This window comes from Mesoplodon bidens, assembly GCF_964165515.1.
Source record: "Mesoplodon bidens genome assembly, chromosome: 11".
Lineage (NCBI taxonomy): Eukaryota > Metazoa > Chordata > Mammalia > Artiodactyla > Ziphiidae > Mesoplodon > Mesoplodon bidens.
In genome coordinates, this window is record NC_138167.1 from 53903363 (window position 1) to 53910166 (window position 6804).

Consider the following 6804-nt stretch of genomic DNA (forward strand, 5'->3'; position numbering starts at 1 on the left):
ATCCTCCAGCCCAAACTTGCCACCAGCTGAAAACCACTGAGTGACTTCAGTTGACATCAGGTAGAACAGAAGCCCTGCCCAAATTCCTGACCCACAAAATTATATAATATAAAATGGTTGTTACTTGAAACCACTAAAGTTTTGGGGTAGTTTGTTACACAATGATAGACAACCAAAACACCTACACTGACTGCCTATTTAAAGTTGCAATTTGTACCTGTCTCTACCTTGGTACTCTCAATTCTCCTTACTTTGTTCTATATTTTTTTCTCCATAGTTACTTATCACCTTAACATGTAATATATTTACTATGTTTATTATTTATTATCATTCTCTTCTTAATCAATGACCCCTTCTCCCATTCACCAGAATATAAATGGGAATTTTTTTTTCTGTTTTATTCATTGATACATGCCTGGCACATAGAAGTGTTCAATAAAATCTTGTTGGATGAATGAGAATTAATTTACACTTTATCACAGGATATAGAGGATCTCATCAGAGCTGTCCAAGAATGAGCAAGATAAAATTTAAAAAGTGGCATGGTAACTATGGGGTCATACTACAGGAAAAAAAAAAAATCTAACCTAGAAGAAACTATATCCTAAAGAACAAATTTCCCTCAAGTGCTTCATACTAGGCAACAACTTATTAAGCTCATGAATTTATTAAGGTAAGCCTCAAATATGAAATGATAAATGAGATTTTAAAGAGAGATTATAGGTCTAAGAAACAAGTTGAGGATCAAAAGGAGATCATTAAAAGTTTGTTAAGTAAATTAGAAAGGAACAGAAAAGACAGTTGAACATTAAATTGCTGACATAGAGGAAAGATACAGTGAGTCAAATGCCAATGAAAAAGAAAGATAGATCATCATAATTAGGAAAAATCCAAAAGGACCACAAACTAGAAATAGGGCATGAACACATGGAACAAGAAAGTTTCCTTGGAATGAAAACTAAAAGAATAATCAGCAAGTTAAAAGAGCACATCTTATTTCAGGAAATTTTGTTTCTGAGTACTAACAGATATATTCTAGGTAAGTTGTAAAATTTCAAAAGTAAAGACAGATTTCTTCAGATAAATCTTTTTTTGTTAGAAAAAGCAAATCATGCTCCTAGGCACACCCCCCAAAAAAAAGAATGAAAAAATAAAAATCAAGCTATTTTTAGATTTCTGGAGAGCAACATTCAACAGACAGAGGAAACATCTACAAGGTTTTGAATGAAAGAAAATGACTCTAACATTTATAACAAAGAACATCTCATTCAAATATAAAGGCAAAATGCATATATTCTCAAACATGCATGAACTCAAAAGATGGTAAACCCTTGAGCTGTTCTTGAAAAACCTACTTATAAATGAAAGCAGACAACTAACTGATGAATCAATACAGAGACCTCAGCAGTGGAGACGCCATGATAAAAGAATTTACAATAAACAGTGAAGCATTCAATTATGGGGCTAATTGGAAATAGTGGGGGTATTACGATAACATATCTGAATCTAATCTAATCTAATCTAATAATGTAATAATTCCACCTCACCAAAAATTGGGAGGTGGAAAGCAAGGAGGGTATATAAAGTGTTAAGCCTTTACTAGTTTAAAAATGTATTAGGATATCAACCTCATTTAAAAATTTTTATTTATTTTAAAGTTTTAATCACAAAATTAGATGAATCACAATGCTTGGTGCAAGATATGCTCTTAGTTTTTGTCTATTTGTAATCTTTCATTCATTCCTTCATAACATGCATGGTATAACCCTATTTCATAAAAGTATTTCTACTTATCATTCCACCCGTATATATGTAGAGAAAGATCCGTGAAATGATGTTCACCTAATAGTGATAGTTTTGTGGATGGTGGAGTTTGAGGTGATGATAGTTTTAACTTTTTGCTGAGAAGTATAAGAGAAACTAAGGAGCCAGGGGTTGGGGGTTGGGGGATTGAGACAGCAGCTCTGCCTCTCAATGACTGTAATTTTGATCAAGTTAATAAATTTTAAGTTTCTGCATCTGTAAAATGTGTACAGTAATAGTCCTACTTCATCAAGCCACTGTGTGGATTAAATGAGTTAATATCCACAAAGTACTTAAAATAATGTTGACATATAAAGAGGTCTCAATAAATGTTAACTTTGTTTTTTTAACTGCCTTTCCTCCTACTAGTCTTCTTCATGCTAGACATTCCTTAAAATAGGCATGTACCATTTTTATATAAACAAAATTATTAAAATACAGACCAAAATCTTGATGTTTGGTTTAAAAAAAAACTAGCTTCATGTTCTCTGTGAGAAATATATCTGGTAACTTTAGCAACAAAATGATAATGTAATTGTTGGAAAAATGCCCATGTCATTAGAGGATGTAATATTTCTTTATAGAAAAAGATGTGGAGGTTTATGGATTTGTTTAGACAAGGCAGGAGATGACACAGAAATCTGACTGATGGTGATATGGGCTATTTAGTCTCCAGTAATTTCCCTGGGACATACATTTGTGGATATGAGTAGCTGCATTGCGTAAGGATTCTGACAGATCTTATCTTGTCATTCTCACAGGATTTTCATCTCCTTCTTTTCCCCACCTCTGCCTATTCCCTCCTATCCTTACTGTTCTAGAAACTCAAACTCTGTGCCTTCCCACTCAGCAGAGACAAAATAATCCCACAATATTTCTGAGTGTTTACCATGAAAATGGGTGAATTTAAGGGCCATTTCCTGGCAGGCCTAGCACCCTTTGGAAGAGTTAGTCTTCTAACACTTTGAGGTTAATCTTGCAATACCTAAGCAAAGTGACAAAGGAAGAAGGAAAATAAAGGAATGGGGAAAGGCATAGAAGAAATTTTTTTTAAAGAAATCAAATGTAATATTATCAGAAAGAGTAAAATCAAGATCCAAAATTTAAAATGGGACAAAGAAATTTTTAAAAAATTTCATATAGTAGTCTACCAAAATGTACACTAAGTGTTATGCATCAAACATCATAGAAGATGTTTACATATAGCAAAATCTTCCAGAAATATATGACATTGATAAAGCCACCATCATAGTATCAATCTTTAATAAACTTTCAGAATTTGTACATCAAGAAGACCAAAAATATCAGATGTATTTACAGGATTTAAATAACACAATAAATAAAAACCATGTTATATATATCCATATTATATACATTTTTTTAGAACTTAATAACCTGCAAAGAAAACCTTCCTAAGCTTGTGTATTAGGTTGGATTACCTGAGATGAGATTTGACTACAAGTGACAGAAACCAAAAATAATGATGACCTAAAGAAGATAGAAGCTTATTTCTCTCTCACATAAATGTGGGTTGTCAAGGCTAATTCGGAACATCAGGAACTCAGCCTCCCTCCTGGCTGCTTCTTTGTCATTCCCAATCAATGATTTCTAACAATGGTAACAAAATGCCCTCTGGTTCCATCTAGCGTGTCTGTTTTCTAGCTAGCGTGGACGAAGAAATGGTAGGAAAAGGGCCTGCTCTCAGGTTTTAAGAAAACTTCTGGGGACTCCCTGATCTCAAATTATACTACAAAGCTTCAGTAATCAGTACGGCATGGTACTGGCACAAAAACAGACACATAGATCAATGAAACAGAATAGAGAGCCCAGACACGAACCCACACTTGTATGGTCGATTGAGCTACGACAATGGAGGCAAGAATATACTACGGGGAAACACATCCTCTTCAATAAATTGTTTTGGGAAAACTGGACAGCTACATGCAGAAGAATCAAACTGCACTACTTTCTGATACCACATACAAAAAAAGAAAAAAAAAAAACAAAAAAAAAACAAAAAAACACCTCAAAATGGCTTAGGGACTGAAATGTAATACATGAAACCATAAAACCTTTAGAAGAAAACATAGGCAGTAAGCTCTATGATATCATCAGTCTTAGCAATTTTTTTGGATATGTCTCCTCAGGCAAGGGAAATAACAGTAAAAACAAACAAATGGGATGACATCAAACTAAAGTCTTTGCACAGTGAAGGAAACTATGAACAAAATGAAAAGGCTACCTACAGAATAGGAGAAGATATCTGCAAATGATGCATCCAATAAGGGGTGAATATCCAAAATATACAAATAATTCCCACAGCTCAATGTAAAAAAAAAAAACCAAAAAACCCAAACAACCTGATTAAAAAATGGTCAGAGGACCTGAATAGATATTTTACCAAAGAAGACGTACAAATGGCAAACAGACACATGAAAAGATGCTCAGCACTGCTGATCATCAAGGAAATGCAAATTAAAACCACAATGAGATATCGCCTCACACCTGTCAGAATGGCATCAAAAAGACAACAAATAACAAGTGTTGGCAAGGTTGTGGGGAAAAAGGAACCCTCATGCACTGTTGGTAGGAATGCAAATTGGTATAGCCACTATGAAAACAGTATGGAGGTGTCCATGTGGGTGTATGCTTCTCCTGTTTTACTCTCATTTTGGTGGAGTTTAGTGAAGAAACAAAGGTAAGTATGTGAGTTCAATTCGCATGTTTAATTAGGCAGTTTGTTGTTTTTAACATGAAGAGTTTTTTCTTGTTGTTGTTTTGGCCATGCTGTGAGGCATACGGGATCTTAGTTCCCCAACCAGCGATCGAACCCGAGCCCCCTGCAGTGGAAGTGCAGAGTCCTAACCACTGGACTGCCAAGGAAGTCCCAACATGAAGAGTTTTGATTTTCTTTTCTATCTATGCTTCTTACTTTAGTATCTTACATTTTTAGTGGCCCTAATTTCACGTGAAAGACTCATTTAGCTAAACTCTGGGTGTTTTAAGCTCCATCTGCTTTCAGAAATCTTATTTCACCCCACACATGAGTTTATTAAAGGAGCTAAGCCTTTTCTAAGGTAGAGCACTAAGTTTGATGCTTTTTGCTTTATATTTATTATCTCATGAAATATTTATGACAGTTCCAGGAGCTAGATAGTACTATCCCCACTTTATAGATGGAGCAACTGAGAGACATGGTATGTTATTGGCCTAAGGCAAAGCAACTTATAAGCGGCAAAGGCAGACTTTAGTGCTCTTATTCTTAACCTCAAAGCAACAAATATGTATCCTTTTGCTTTGTTGTGGTGCTTCTTCCTTTTTCTACTACTATATTGTCTTTTGGGGAAAATGTAGTTAGCTACTGAATAAATCATTTAATTTTCTTTTCTAAAGGGACTTTCTGTTTGTTTTTATGTTAATACCACTTTAGGTCATTTGAAATGGGCAGTTTATTAGAGTGCTGTAATGTGTTTTTCACTACCCTCAGGTTCTAGGAGTCCAATTCACCTCATCCTTTTCCTTTTGATAACTTAGCATCATATCCACAGCTCTGTAATTATGTGCTGCACCCTACAGATTCATTTGATAAAATATTCATTTTTTAAAATATTTATTTATTTGGCTGCGGCATGCTGGATCTTCTTTGTGATGTGTGGGATCTTTTAGATGAGCTGCACAGGCTCTTCATTGCAGCACGTGGACTCTCTAGTTGTGGCACATGGGCTCTAGAGTGCACCAGCTTAATTGCTCTGCACAGTCATGTGGGACCTTAGCTTTCCCGATCAGGGATCAAACCCACCTCCCCTGCACTGGAAGGCAATTCTTAACAACTGGACCACCAGGGAAGTCCCAAAATGTTCATTTTTAAACAATTGTCAAATCTGCTGACGATTTGCCAACATTTTTTTTTTTTTTGCGGTACGCGGGCCTCTCACTGCCATGGCCTCTCCCATTGCGGAGCACGGGCTCCAGACGCGCAGGCCCAGTGGCCACAGCCCACGGGCCCAGCCACTCCGCAGCATGCGGGATCTTCCCGGACCGGGGCATGAACCCACGTCCCCTGCATCGGCAGGTGGACTCTCAACCACTGCGCCACCAGGGAAGCCCTGCCAACCTTTTAATACTAAAATATCATCTGTAAAATTAATTTATAATATTTATCTTAATTATTCCAAACATGTGCCCACTTGGCCTACAGAAAAATCAACCTATCCTGCAAAAGCAAACAAACAGAAAACCCCTTCCTACCCAAGACTGATCAAATCCATACAGAATCTCTATATATTCACAGATATCTTTGATCTTTATTTGGAATAGTTTTAGAAAAACATTAAATATAAAAATTTAATTTTTTAATTGACTCTCATTTGCCCTCTGTGTCAGTCTCTCTCTTTGTAAAATTAAGATTTATATATTAATTTTTCCAGGGTGAGAAAAGAATCAAGGAAGAAATGTGAAGGTGATAAAACGTCTGAAAATTTATAATTATTCTGTATCTCTCCTTAAAAAAAAAAAAACCCATAATATTTCAGAGATGCCTTAATTGTCCCAGGGAATAAACTGAGTACTTCTGGCTGAATATTGGAGAGGAGGTTCTGATATTGATGCCAGCCAGTCTGAGTCCTATTCATTCTTGTTAGTGCTCCTGTGTAGCAAATGATTAAGGCTGGGTTGTTACTAGGCAACAAGACAAGTCTCAGTAAATTTGAGAAAAGTCAAACCATCCCAAGCATGTTTTCTGACCAAAATGTTATGAGACTAGAAATCAAGTACAAGGAAAAAACTGCAAAAAACACAAACATGTGGAGGCTAAACAGTATGCTACTAAACAAACATGGATCACCAAAGAAATCAAAGAACGAATAAAAAAATACCTGGAGACAAATGAAAACGATAGCACAATGATCCCAAACCTCTGGGATGCAGCAAAATCAGTTCTAAGAGGGAAGTTTTAGCAATACAAGCTTACCTCAGGGAACAAGAAAAATCTCAAATAAACAA